The sequence below is a fragment of the Dermochelys coriacea genome, chromosome 9 (genome assembly GCF_009764565.3).
Source record: "Dermochelys coriacea isolate rDerCor1 chromosome 9, rDerCor1.pri.v4, whole genome shotgun sequence".
Lineage (NCBI taxonomy): Eukaryota > Metazoa > Chordata > Testudines > Dermochelyidae > Dermochelys > Dermochelys coriacea.
In genome coordinates, this window is record NC_050076.1 from 4,783,943 (window position 1) to 4,799,101 (window position 15,159).

The 15,159-nt window shown below is 45.1% G+C and overlaps 1 protein-coding gene across 6 annotated transcripts in view; it reads right to left on the reverse strand.

Annotated features, from left to right (window-relative positions):
• Nucleotides 1-15,159, reverse strand: part of LOC119861738 (LIM domain containing preferred translocation partner in lipoma) — a 523,166-nt gene that overhangs the window by 274,595 nt on the left and 233,412 nt on the right. For 2 of the 6 annotated variants that reach the window (XM_043491737.1, XM_043491738.1), the window contains one exon: nt 11,274-11,336. The exons of the other annotated variants lie outside the window; for them this stretch is intronic. The gene's annotated coding sequence lies outside the window, so the exon portion shown is untranslated. The remainder of the gene's footprint in view (nt 1-11,273; nt 11,337-15,159) is intronic. 6 annotated transcript variants of the gene reach the window in all.

A 15,159-nucleotide genomic window follows, 5' to 3' on the forward strand; every position in this document is an offset into this window, starting at 1 on the left:
CCCTTAGTCCCCTTCTTATGGTCAGAATGGCATATTTACAAGACCCTAAACCCCCAAAAGTTACAGACAGTAAGCAAAATGATAAAGCTGGCAGATACCAGGCAGTAAAACATTTTCAAATAGGAGGGAACTCTAGACCCGCAGAAGACACTCAGGTCTTTGTGAGGCCAAGGAAACTTCAAGCTGCAAAGCACACCATGCTTTTTGAAAGCATATACCATTTTTCTTGCACGGCACTGAGGGCTGCTGTGTAATTTTCATTTCAGTACCAGCATCTGACAACTTTACAGAGCTTCACTAACCCCGAAATATGGAAGCAAGGTCTAGGGGTGGATTGTACAATAATATATCACCAAATTAGGTAGCTTCTGTTGGTTTTTTTTTACTAGTAGAAAAAAGGGGATATTTTCACAGGCACAAAACAGAGCTAGACACCTAATTCGCAGAGGATGCACACCCAACTCCACTTTGGAAAAATCTCTCCGTGGAATAATCAACACATTCGCTTTAGTACATTTAAGCAAGATAAAACTCTCTTGCATTTTAACTAACTGTTCTACCAGTGCAAAACCGGAAGGTACAGGAGTGCTTTTGTCAGGATGAAAAGGCCTTTTGGTTAAAGCACTACTCCCGGGGGAATTCTGTGCCACTGCGCAATGCAGAATTTTGCAGAAATTAATGTTGTGTGCACAGAATTTCTTTTCCCCCACAGAACTGGGCTGCCATGCTGCTGGTCACCACTAGGGGCCGCTGGACCTTGCAGAGCCCAGTTCACACATAGAAGACACTGCTGCGGGGGTGGGGGGGCGGCAGAGTAGAAAGTTCCTAGCAGCTGCAGTTCCCAGAGAAACAGGAACTGGGTTGTCATAGGAGTTTCTTTAACTCTCTACTCCTCAGAGAATTTGTGTGTGTGTCTGTAACAATTCTCACAGGTATTTTGAAATAAAATTACTGAAATAATTGAAACTGGCATGATTATGTAGTGTTTTTTGACAAATTTAAAATCTGCAGAATTTTAAAATATTGTGAGCAGAATTTTTAATTTTTTTGGCACAGAATTCCCCCAGGAGTAAAGCACAGGACTGTGAGGCAGGAAATCAGGGTTCTAGCCCCAACTCTCTGCCCCATGCTGAGGAACTTGTGCCACCTTTTTGTACATCACTGTCTCATTTGTAAAATGGGGAATAATATTTATGCACTTCTGCCTTGCCCTTTGAGATCTACAGATGAAAAGTGCTTTATAAACACAATGTATTCACAGTTGAAAGGAATCTAAAATGTGATGTACATACAAACTGATTCTAAGTGAGACAGGACAAGAAGGCGAGAGAACAAGTTATTCCAGCTGACAAAGGAACATGATTCATAGTAGCCCTGTGGTGGGGATCCATAGCTCTTACTAAGACCATCATAAATTGATCTGGAAGAAAATTAAGCAAACATTAAAGCCCACATCCTTATATGGAAGTAATAGGTCAGAGGCCTGGCTGATACACAAAGAGATTTTTTGGTATCTCTGAATGATAGCGCTTTGGTTTTATGACCTTCAGCTGCTTCACTCAAGAATTCACTTGAACAATTTATGGCTTTGCTCAGTTAAGAATTTTTTAAATGCTAATCCGTTCTGATCACATTAGCCCTCCTTGGTTCCTTCCCCCTGCGTGTGCACACACACAATACACAGAGGCAAACAGCAGGAATAATGAGCAGCATCAACTGCAACTACAGCGGATCAACAAAAGCTAATTTTTTTTTTTCACCCACTGTACGCTTGATTTTCAGGCACCCATCAGCATGCCTATTGGTGGAAAACTGGGAATCCATTTTACCTCCCCAGCCCAATACGGCCCAGATGTGGATGTTCAAATGCTACCACCCCAACTTAAATAAGAAAAGAAATAATACAGACACTCCAGTGAGAGGTACTACATAAATGCATTAATTAAGCCTCATTAACACAAACTCCTGATAATTGCCTCAGTATTAGCCACTTTCCAGATGGATAAATAGCAGGCCAGAAGGTTAAGTGACTGAATTAAGTTCACGGATCAAAGTCAGTGACAGAGCCCAAGGATAGGATCATAGAATCGTAGGACTGGAAGGGACCTCGAGAAGCCATCTAGTCCAGTCCCCTGCACTCATGGCAGGACTAAGTATTATCGAGAACAGGGGTTGGCAACCTTCAGAAGTGGTGTGTTGAGTCTTCATTATTCACTTTAATTTAAGGTTTCGCGTGCCAGTAATACATTTTAACATTTTAAGAAGGTCTCTCTGTATCAGTCTATATATTATATAACTAAACTATTGTTGTATGTAAGTAAACAAGGTTTTTCAAAATGTTTAAGAAGCTTCGTTTAAAATTAAATTAAAATGCTCATCTTACGCCGCCAGCCCGGGGTTCTGTTCACCTAGGCCGGCAGCAGGCTGAGCGGGACCAGTGGCCGGGACCCTGGCCGGCAAGCGGCCGGCAGCCAGAACCCCAGACCGGCAGTGGGCTGAGCGGTGCTGGTGGCTAGGACCCCAGACCGGCAGTGGGCTGAGCGGCTCAGCCCGCTGACACTCAACCCGCTGCCAGTCTGGGGTTCCGTCCGCCGGCTCCTGCCAGCCCGGGTCCCGGCTGCCAGCCCCGCTCAGCCCGCTGCTGGTCTGGGATCCCGGCCCTGCCCACATAGAGTGGGTACCTACCTTCTCCCTGGTTCTAGCCCATTCTCTTCCTCTCTCTGCGCTGAGCTGAGGATGGGAGTGCACTGAGCACAGGGCTCGGGGTGAAGAGCAGGCTGAGGGTTGGGGTGTAGGGTCTAGCCAGGAGCTAGAATGAGGGAGGGGGCTCAGGGTTGGGGCAGGAGGTTTGGGCGTGGAGTGCTTACCTGGGCAGCTCTCATTTGGTGCGAGGGGTGCAGGTAGGAATGGGGGGGGGTGTGCAGGAGCTCCCTTTTGGTATTCAGGGTCGGGGTGAGAATGTGGGGGGTGCAAGAGTCAGGGCATAGGGTGTGGGGGGGTGCTGGAGTCAAGGCTGGGGTTGTGGGGGGTGCAGAGGTCAGGGCAGAGGGCTGGAGGTGTATGAGAGGGATGCAGGAATCAGGGAAGAGGGCTGGGGTGTGCAGGAGTCAGGGCATGGGGGGCTGGGTATGTGTGCGGGGTGCAGGAGTCAGGGCAGAGGGCTGGGTGGGTGCAGGAGTCAGAGCAGAGGACTGGGGTCATGGAGGAGGTGCAGAGGTCAGGGCAGGGGGCTAGGGGTTGGGGGGGTCAGGACAGAGGGCTGGGGATGTGGGTGTGGGCTAGGGTCGTGGGAGTGCTCCCAATCCCCTGCCCAGAGCGGCTCACGGCAGGGGGCTGGAGGGGATATGCCCTGATTCCCCCCTCCCCCCTTCCCCAAGGCCCCGACCCCACCTCTTCTCCCCCTCCTCCCCAGAGCAGCGAGCGCGCTGCGGCTCCACTTCTCTCCCTCCCTGGAAAGGGCCATCAGCTGATTGGTGGCAGGGAGGGAGAGGAGGAGGGGCAGGAACAGTATGGTGGGGGAGAGGGGGACCTTGCTTGCCCTGCAGCAGCAGCCGGCAGGACCAAGCTTCTTCACCCTGCCCCTGCAGAAGAGCAGGACGGGGCGGACAGGACTTTTAATGGCTCGCTGCTGCCTGCCAGGGTCCCGGCCTGGGTTCGGCAGCGGGCTGAGCAGGGCCAGCGGCTGGAATCCAGCAGGCAGCAGCATGCCATTAAAAATTGGCTCACGTGCCATCACGCGTGCCATAGGTTGCCGACCCCTGATCTAGAAAGACCATCCCTGAGAGGTGTTTGTCTAACCTGCTCTTAAAAATCTCCAATGATGGAAATTCCACAACCTCCCTGGGCAATTTATTCCAGGGCTTAACCACCCTGACAGTTAAGAAGTTTTTCCGAATGTCCAACCTAAACCACCCTTTCTGCAATTTAAGCCCATTGCTTCTTGTCCTGTCCTCAGAGGTTAATGAGAATAATTTTTTTTTCCCTCCTCCTTGTAACAACCTTTTATGTACTTGAAAAACTGTTATGTTCTTCCTCAGTCTTCTCGTCTCCAGACTAAAAAAAACAATTTTTTTCAATCTTCCCTCAGAGATCATGTTTTCTAGACCTTTAATCATTTTCGTTGCTCTTCTCTGGACTTTCTCCAGTTTGTCCACATCTTTTCTGAAATGTAGCATCCAGAAATGGACACAATACTCCATTTGAGGCCTAATCAGCGAAGAGTAGAGTGGAAGATTTACTTCTCATGTCTTTCTTACAACATTCCTGCTAATACATCCCAGAATGATGTTCACTTTTTTTGCAACGGTGTTACATTGTTGATTCATATTTAGCTTGTGATCCACTATGACCCCTGGATCCCTTTCCGCAGAATTCCTTCCTAGGCAGTCATTTCCCATTCTGTATGTGTGCAACTGATTGTTCCTTCCTAAATGGAGTACTTTGCATTTGTCCTTATTGAATTTCATCCTATTTACTTCAGTCCATTTCTCCAGTTTGTCCAGATCATTTTGAATTTTAATCCTATCCTCCAGAGCACCTCCAATCCCTCCCAGCTTGGTATTGTCCACAGACTTTATAAGCGTACTCTCTATGCCATTATCTAAACCATTGTTGAAGATATTAAACAGAACTGGACCCCACTGGATATGCCCTTCCAGCTTGACGGTGAACCACTGATAACTTCTCTCTGGGAACAGTTTTCCAATCAGCTGTGCACCTACCTTATAGTATCTCCATCTAGGCTGTATTTCCTTAGTGTATTTATGAGAAGGCTATGTGAGACAGTACCAAAGCCTTACTAAAGTCAAGATGTACCACACCTACCGCTTCCCCCCATCCACAAGGCTTGGTACCCTGTCAAAGAAAGCCATTAGGTTGGTTTGACATGATTTGTTCTTGACAAATCCATGCTGACTGTTACTTATCACCTTATTATCTTCTAGGTGTTTGCAAATTGATTGCTTAATTATTTGCTCCATTATCTTTCTGGGTACTGAAGTTAAGTTGACTGTTCTAGATTGGCACTATATTTGCATTTTTCCAGTCCTCTGGAATCTTTCTCATCTTCCGCAATTTTTCGAAGATAAATCCAGACATCCATCAGCTTACTACACTCACTATAGCTCTCCTCTCCATCTCATTACTGGGTTTAGAATCACTAGGAGAATGCTAAGTAGAAATCAACTAATAACCTCAACATTCTGACTTGTCACCTTATTTGGGGCATCATACGCTGGCGATCAGTTCATCTGTGGGGGAGCGAGCCAGGATCACAATGGATTAGTAGCTCAACTCCATTCATAGCCCAAGATAATTATTTTTTATTTATTATTTGTATCATGGTAGTTACCAATTCAGAACGGGGCCCAAGTGCGTAGGCCACTGTCAAGCACAGTAACAGAAAGCCCCCACCCCAAATATCATTGCTATCTAGGCACTTCAAGAAAAAAATGCATTTAGTCAAAAAACCTAATTTTCCATCAAACAGTTTTAACATAAAATTTTCAACCAGTCCTATCAATGGAACTTACATGATAAAGATCCAGATTTTTAAAGGTATTTAGGTGTTGACTGTCAATGGGTTTTAGGCATTTGGTTAGATGTGGACTAAAGTGCCTAAATCCCATTCATGGTCAACACCTAAATACCTTTAAAAATCTGCCCAAATCCCTTTTGAAAGCGAGACTTAGGTGTTGCAGTAACATCTAAATACCTTTGAAAATCTGGGCTTACATGCATTGCTGCTTTCCAGTATTGAAATGTTTTCCTTTATTGAGATCTTAGGTTCCAGAAAGAAAAGGAGTACTTGTGGCACCTTAGAGACTAACAAATTTATTAGAGCATAAGCTTTCGTGAGCTACAGCTCACTTCATCGGATGCATTTGGTGGAAAAAAAAAAAACTAGGTTCCAGAGTGGGAGCAACACTTTTTGGAAATCTGGCCCAGCCTTTAAATTTTGTTACCTTCCTGTCAAGAGTCAGACACAAGGAGGTAGGGAAACTAAACCATGTCTGTGTTGGATAATCTTGTGGCCAACCTTAATATTATCAATTACCAAGTGAGGGATTTGGTAGTAAACAACCTTTTGCTTGTGCGCAGACATTTTTAATTTCATGCCCTGCTAATCACACATCTGTTAGAGTTCCTTTTCCATCCGTTGTAATAATGATACAAAAAAAAAATCATTGCACTAACAATTGAAACGTGGCTTGTGTAAAATATTTGAATAAGAATCAATTTGCCTGTGTGGAATGAGCAGCACGGCGAGCAACACAACAGACTTAATGAAGTTGACAGATATATTATTTTTAAAAATGATAACATAGGATCCAGAATTTGCCATGAGCAAATTCGCCCCAAGAACTGGCTGTCTGCAGCCTGTCGCCAATGCCATCAGCTGTTTATCAGCCATTCATCCATGCCTTTCTATACGTCTCTGCAACAGAGCCAGGTATGCTGCCACCATGACTCCACCTTCGCTGCTGAAATTCTCATCCAGGCCTTCACGTCTACTCTGCTGAACAATGCCATTATCCTCAATATGTCACCCCCGCGTCCCAGCTCCCAAGCCTACAGAATGCCCCACCACACACACAATGAATGCAACCACACCTCTTCTTCTCCTCACCCAGCTCCAGTGCCACCTCATTCATTTTCATCTACAGCCCCAAATGGCTCTACAGTGCTTTCCAAAGTCTTATGAGTGCCATCTCTCTGGGGCTGCCATTCATCCCGCACTGGCCTCCTTTCTAGCTCTTCACACAATCCTACCATTGAAGTAGCCAGAGCTTTCTCCTCTCTGATTCCTACCCCCTAGAACAGCCTTTTCTCGTTTTCTTCACCTCATCTATCAGCTAAAAAGATAGCCTTTCCCCCTTTGACACCAGTGCAAAGTAGGTGTCAATTACAACCATTCTGAGTTAGCTTTTGCACTCAATTCCTACTAGTGTAAATGACAAGACGCAGCAGGGCAATGGAGAACCGAGCCCATAGTTTATGGGATGTTTTAAAATAAAACTCTCTGAATGTGCTCAGCATATGCACAACCATCAATTAGCTGTTTACCTGCATCCAGTTTGTGAATGCATTGTAATAACAAATGAACTTAGCCCCCGGATGTTTCAAGCATCTAATCAGAGTGTATTCAGTCAGATAACTGTGCCAGGAATTAGCAGTGGAAAGGGGTGGAGGGCGGAACCCTGGATGAGCAAAAGTGCTGCAAGCCACATTTGATGTAATAGTCATATGATTAAACTGTCATATCAAACTTTTCTGCAAAGTAGGAACACTCTGACGGTTCATATTTTTAAAACTGACATTTTGATTCATTACTGTAAATAGCACTTTGTATTAAATATTGTGACAAGGAGCAGAGCATATTTTTCAAGCTCTAACATTTAGGAATCACTTTTTTTTCCTTTACATTTGAAGCTGTTACCACAGAGCTCAGAGGAGGCTTCTGTGAAGAGCCAACTTCTTTTGCCTGGATTCCCAGTGATGCTGAGAACTGCAGCACAGATAGATGTGAACGATACTGCTGGCATACTAAAGCAGGGAACTGTCTCAAGGACACACAGTAGCTAAAGTAAATAAAGTACAATAAATTTATAACAGATCACCCAGAAATTGGGGGGAGGGAGGGGAAGAACAGATGAGGCTAAGGCACTGGACTGGCTCTCAGAAGATCTGAGTGCAATTCCCATCTCTGCCACAAACATATTCTCACTAGGCCTCAGTTCCCCATCTGCAAAATTAAGAGTAATAAACTTGCTTTCTCCTTGCCTGTCTCTGTCATGTCTATTTAAATGGTGTACCCTTCAGGACAGCTGTTGTCTCTTACTGTGCAGACAGCACCTGGCATCATGAAACCTCCATTTCAGTATAAAAACCTAGATAGATAGCTACTGCACATCCCCAAGCTGCAAACTGAGCTCTTGGTGCAATCCACTGAATCAAGGGGATTTGTAGCCACAAACATGACCCTTACATTTGGCCGGCAGCTTACAGTCAGAAGTGGTGTGGCTGCGATATATGAGGAGTAGGGATCAGAATATTATTTAAACGTGGGTTCAATGCAATCAGCTGTGTTCCCACAAGAGCAGTTACACACCACTGATCATATGCTACCTCTGGAAATCTCGTAGAAGGATTAGCGTGCCAACAAGTAGAGTACTGGTCTAGCCAGACATCTAAAGCATATTGGCACCACTTAAATTTGTCCATTCACCAATATGTTTTCCTAAAAATGCCCATATGCTTTGCCTGTAGCTCCCATATGCTTTTGTAAAGGAAAACAAAAACATTTTGTTAGTTGTGAGTGATTGATCATTCTGTATTTCACAAGAGTCAGATTTAAAACAACAAATAAAACCGTTCAGCTGTAGGGTTTTTGGTTTTTTTCAAGGCTTTTTCCTCCAGCTTACTGATGAAATCATGGTGACCAAAAATGCACAGAGAAACACCAGGACATTGCAGTATACTTAGTGGATATGTCACACACTATCAGATGCCTCACGAAATACGGGCAGAATCCACATTACTGGGATACAACAGAAACAGTTAGGGTCCAACCAAATTCACGGTCCATTCTGGTCAAGTTCATGGCCACAGGATTTGAAAATCAATCAATTTAAGGTTTTCAGATGTTTACATTTGAAATTTCACAGTGTTGTAACCGTGGGGGTCCTGACCCAAAAGGGAGTTGGGGGAAGGGCAGAGGGGGATGTCACAAAGCTGTTGTAGGAGGGCTGTGGGATTGCCATCCTCACTTCTGTGCCGCCTTCAGAGCAGCTGGGGTAGGTACCCAGAGGTGGGTCTCATCTCCCCCACCCCTCCATCCCAAGCAAGGCCGTGCAGGGGAAGAGCAAGTCCCATCCCTCCCTAGCCCAGAGGGGAGTAGCAGCAGGAGCCAGGGGCGTGGTAGAAGCCCCTGCCCTACCCCGCCCCTCCAATAGCTAGATTTCACGGTCCATGACACGTTTTTCTTGGCTGTGAATTTGATAACACCTTAGAAATAATAGTCAGTGACTTCGAGGCCAATGCAATCTCAGGCTATAATTGGGATTAGACACTTAAGAGATGTCTCCAATGCATGGACTTTGCAACCTTAATGTTTTTTGTATCTACCAGTACTGCACACACACTTTGTTTGTGTGTGTCACTGGGCAACTGATCCCTTTATGGGAAGTCGGGGTTACCTTTATTGTGTCCAAGTGCTCATTTACTAATTAACCATTAATGAGCCAGCCAGGACAGTTAGCTGCAAGGAGGAGGTGATGGTAACCAGCATGATCGAATTTTGCATTCCCAGCTCTGCCACTGTTAATTCCTATGCAGTTCTAATGGATCTTTGCCCAGGGAAACGCAGTTGTTCAGCAGGGCCATTTGGATACAGATGATGCTGGAGGGAAAGCATCTAGCCTGGAGAACCACAGCTTTGGTGCATTTCTGGTCATATTTTGAAGCCGTGTTGCTCTTTGGTGAATTATAGATTTCTAGGGCCAAATTCACCATGTCTTCTTGGGCCTGCCATAATACTCGGTGGCAAGTATCTGTTAATTGCTATAATTATTACATTATCCAAAACACAGACAGTTTTCCTTTGCAAAAGTGTTTCCTACCCAGTTCAGTGGGGAGAGGCACTCCCATGACCACAGGCAGCTCCTGAGTAGAGGAGCTCCCAGAAGGCCTGATCAGGAGGGCTCCTAGAGCAGAGGGCCTAGATGGTGTGTGCCAGGGGGCACAGAGCTCTCTAGGGAGCCCACCAGAGCAGGAGTCTGGAAGGTCACTCCTGGAGATGGGAGAGAGACAGCTGCAGTCAGCAGGCATCCAGGAGGACCTGGTCTCAGCCAAGGGGTCTCCCAGACAGTGGCAAGAAACCCCAACCTGACAGGAACCACGCACTGCAGCAGATGGATCTCCACAGACACCAGCTTCCAGAAGAGAATCCTCTTCAGGCAGCGGCAAGAGACCTGACCCCAGCGGCAGAGGCCTGGATTGAAAGAATCCTGGATGAAGAACCAGGACGGAGGCAAGCAGGGGACGCGGGTGGGAGACAGCTGGACTGGGACTGATTGGGTCTCCCAGCTAGAACACTGGGACACTGGTTTTGCTCATATTTTTTGCTGGTCTTTTCTGCTAAATAAATGAGCTCTCTGAAAAGTGGACCCTCCTAAACCCTGCCTGGACTTGTACTCTAGATGATGGGGGGGTACATAATGGCAGGGTTCACACACACCTGACTACAAGGGGGTGTCACTGTAGCCTGCACTATTACAGTATCTACTAAATAAAGCCTGCCCAGGCCACAGTGCAATGCTCTCTAGGTCTGACTGAATTTGCTCTCAGCAAGGATAGATTTCTGACAATGATCCAATCTGATGCAGGGCCCAATTACAGGCCAGATGCAAGAGGTAAGAACCCAATTTTCCACAGGAGCGACGCTGAACAAATGGTCAAGAGAGAAGAAATGATTCTTTTGCTATGGGGCACCCGGTAATGGACAATTTGTTGGAGCACGGCGGCAGGATCAATTTCACGTGTCACCATTATACGTTTTCCCTGGGGGAAACTAACCGGACACCAAACTCTCCTGGCCGCACGTTACTTCCCTTTTCATCACCTGTCTATCAGTGGCAAACAGCTCTTGCTTGTCATGGGACAGAAATTGCTATTCCAAACCTCCCAGCTATGAATCTATATTCCTTCATTTCCAGTTTTTCCATGGCTTACCCATGCCTTGTTCTATGCCAATTACCACGACTCAAGAGCACCTCTAACATCTATTTTGCCCCCCAGGATGCTGTCACGGTTAATTAAGGACTGAGAATGGACCTACCCTGACAATGTTCTTACCTAAAGGAGCCCCTTCACTGGGATTTAACAATCATACCTTGGCACAGAAATGAAGAGAAAGCTAAGGGGTGCTTCATATAATTCAACAAGAGGCTGTTGCTGAAGGTTCAGAATTGTATCTCAGGCCAAGCTTTGGATTCCTGCTAAATACCTTCAGTCACTTTAAAAGAATTTGTGATCCTGAAGAATGAACGAACTAGCTCAGCAGTGTATATATTTCTATTTAGGTCCTTCTAATTATTGAGACACGCTCTTTTCTTTACTGCTGGGTACTGAAGTTATGTGAGATTTAAGCCAATCTGGATACAACCTGGAGGATGCTGGGGTGATCACAGCTGCTAGAAATCAGGTCCCTAGATCCCCACATCAATCCTAAAATGAGCAGTTTACCAAGCATAGGGACCCCATTGCCCTCTCACCTCAAATCACGAGCGCCCTCCAAGCCCAGGGCGAGATGTACTTACAGGAACGCTGAAGGGTGTCTGTGGGGAAGCAGATAAAGATGTTTCCAGATTAGAATCAAACCCTTGAACCTCATAACTGCCATAAGTAGATCAAGCTGGATACATCGCTTCAGCAAAAAACAAACAGGCTAATAAGCCCTCAGACCTTCTCTAACAATCACAGAGCAAGACTTTTCCCTTACTTACAAGTCCCATGTCCGTCTGTCCCTTTTTTTCTCCACATAAGGGCTTTTCACCCTCTCTCTGGAGAGATTAATTCTGAACTGGCGCTAGAGTAAGATGGGAGGGAGAAGCTATTTGTTTTAAATCGATTTAGAGATGGTGAAAGGCAGTGGCTTGGCTAAGAAAGTCCTCTCTTTAACTGCCAAACAGACAGCCTTTTGCCAACAACCCTTAACATGCCTCCTCTCCCTGAGCTGGCAGGGACTCCCTTCAGGTGGGGAGGCAGTGGGGAGAAGAGAACAAGATGAAATGCTACTGCTTCTCCATCTAGTCCTTAGCTTCCCTTCTCGAACCATCAGCTAATACCATATGTGGTTGTAAGTTTGCCACAGGGACACCAACAAGAACTAAAATTGAGATCAAACTCATTTCACATAGGCCACCGAACAGCCACCAAATGTGACAGATTAAGTCACCACAAACGTGAGCAGTTTTTCAACCAGTGGTCTTCGGTGCTGGTAGCCTGTTGACCACCCTCCATACCAAGCTATCCTCTGTGCTTTCAGTGTTTTTCAGGCTGCCCTGTTATGAACGTTACTTGTTACCTTCTTCTCCAGAACAACTTGATACTGGTGAAAGGTTTTGCATAAATGCAACAACAGCGCTTCATTTCTCCAAGACATCCCTCGCCATTACATTTGCTGACGTGCAAGGATAAGTGGATCTCTAGAGACCAACATCATGCAGCCGAGGGTGACAGGAATCTAACCCGGTACCAGTAGGACATGACTCCATTTAACATGGATTGATGCAGGCCTCTAAGGCCTTTCACGTCTCAATATCTGGATTCAAATTCTCTACAGAGTCAGAAGTAGAGGTGCCTTTGCTGGAGTCTCTCCTCACAATCCTTGAGCCAGAAATGAAGATAACTAAGATGAGATGCCAACAAAGTTCTTAAGCCAGCATTTGCTCACATTACATAGAACCACTAGGCAATTGGTATACATGCTTTGCTCAGAAGAGCCCCCATATTGGAATGGCAGAAGGTGCCACCAAGGATGAGGTTCACCATGAGCAAGGGAGGAAGGGGTGTGAAAACAACTAAAACAGCAGTTGGTTGCATCAGGTCAGGACTGAAGAACATAATGCAAGGAGGAAGCTTGCTCGGGATCTGTCTCATGAGCAAAAAATGTACATTAACATTTTGAAGACAATATAAACCTAGATTAAGTAACAGCACAGAAGCAGATAAACATAACTGCAGAGCAGGCAGTATGTGCTCACAGGTTGGTTAGTTTTTGTTTTTATTGGGGAAATGAATGCAGAGGACTTTTCTATGCCTGTTACATTTTCTGCTCACCATTTGATGTAGCATGCAGACTGAAGACTTCAAAGGATCATTCTTGCTTACATATTGAGACTGTTCTAAACTAAAAGTTGCAATGGGGGAGGTTTAGATTGGATATTAGGAAAAACTTTTTCACTAAGAGGGTGGTGAAACACTGGAATGCGTTACCTAGGGAGGTGGTAGAATCTCCTTCCTTAGAGGTTTTTAAGGTCAGGCTTGACAAAGCCCTGGCTGGGATGATTTAACTGGGACTTGGTCCTGCTTTGAGCAGGGGGTTGGACTAGATGACCTTCTGGGGTCCCTTCCAACCCTGATATTCTATGATTCTATGATTCTATGATTCTAATGCCCCTAATGTGACCAAAGATGAATGCATGATGTATCATTCATACTGCACACAGCAGGGCTAGTAAGCACCAGGCCTCGCCTAATGTGTGCTGTACTGTATGCATCTGTTTTTGGAGAAAGGAAATTCAAGTCCTCACAGGGTTACAAGCTTATGGCTCTGCATCAGTAGCTTTGCATTCTTCTCAGCTGGAAAGTGAAAGTAAAGCAAAAGCTTCAGATCTACAATTTAACCATGAACAGCCAACGGAGTTGAGCAAAAATCCACTGGCACCGGTGGCAAATTATACAAATGCACATGCCCATTTGCCCAGCCTGTCTGTGGAAAGTTTCAGAGGATAAACTGCATTTTCATTATTAGTCCTAATCCAAGGAGTCTTTTAGACGGGTCTGAAAAAAGGGGAGAGAGGCACAAATCAAAAGCCCAGATCCTAAAACTTTGTGGAGAGCTTGGATCTAGTGCTGAACTTCATTGCTGGCATCACCTCTGCATCGGACCAAATCAAAACAACCCTAAACTCTGCAGAAGCTTAGATCTGCATCTGGATGCATTGACCTGAGCCTAAACTGGATTCAACTGATATAGCTCCACTGAAGTTGATGAAGTTAGGCTGATTTAGACCAACTGAGGATCTGGCCTATCAACTTTTCAGCTCATCCCGCCCCCACTCCCCAGTTAAATATCTCCTATCGAAGACCAGGATCTTTGCCATATTAGTTTGGATAATTTATTTAAATCATGCTTGAAGATTCACCAACATCTTTGGGTTGTGTTTGTATTTAAAAAATAAAATCCCAATAGCTTTGAACACTTGAAAGCACGTGTTAATATTTCACCAGATTTGTGAGGACGTGCAGTTGTGCTTTCAGCTTTAAATCTGTGCACTGGCTAAAGGGAGAACCCTGCAACCTGGTGTGGGTGGCAAAGAGAACACAAAAAATAAAACTGAGTTGTGAGTGTCTGCTGGGCAAGAAGATAATAATTGTTCTTTTCGGAGGCCCGAGGTATTATTCACCAAGGATAGTTTTGGGTTGGGAATGGACAAAGGCTGCAGAAAAAGGGCCCGGGGGAGGAGAAAGGCACTCTGGTACTATGGCAGAGATAGGTTTAAAACTCAAGTTAAAGCAGACAAAACAGATCAGAAAAGGAAGCTGAATTTGGATTAGTTTAAACATTTTACATGTATTTTCATCCATAAGGATCTTCAAAAGCTTTACAGATTATGGGTAAAGAGGCCTTCATCCATTGGCAAAATGCAACCACTTGTACAGCAGACTCTGATACTTGTTTAACAGCACACAGCAACCGTACAGAACAATTTTAAAGACAGGGAAAATGAAGAACTCTGTATCCAAATGAAGCTGCAGGGGAAAATGAGATAGGACAGAATTTAATTAGTCAAACTGTTGTTGGCTCAGTTGGCCAAGATTTAAACACTTGCTCTTGCAAAAATATGGAAAGCAGGGAAATGACAGGGTGTGGAGATTGAACAATGGATTAGGATCATAAAACCACGGGCTTTAGACATCAAAAAGTCATTGCAGATTAGCTGACTTCATCCCCATGCAAATGCAAGAGAGCATCTCGAGAGAGATGATATTAACGTGATGCTATGCTACGTGTTTAGCCATACGGCCCAGGAAAAATGGCACCATTGGAAGAGAGCAGGGAAACCTCTAGGGCAAAGCTGGATACGTACATAGTTAATAAGAGATGTAGTCTTGAGACAAGTAAACTGAAAAAAAATACATTTCATCCTCTCCTCCCCTTATACCTCATTAAATGGCTACATATACTCACCTCTCCCGGCCAGTAGTATTTTCTTGTCCATTTTTCCTCAATAACCACTGGATACAGTTTAAATGTCGGTCTATCACCATACTTTTACAATCCCCATCACCATATCGTCTGTGCAGCTTCACCAACATTAATGTGCTCATGCTGACCATACCATTGTGAAGAATACCTCATTTTATCAATCCCTA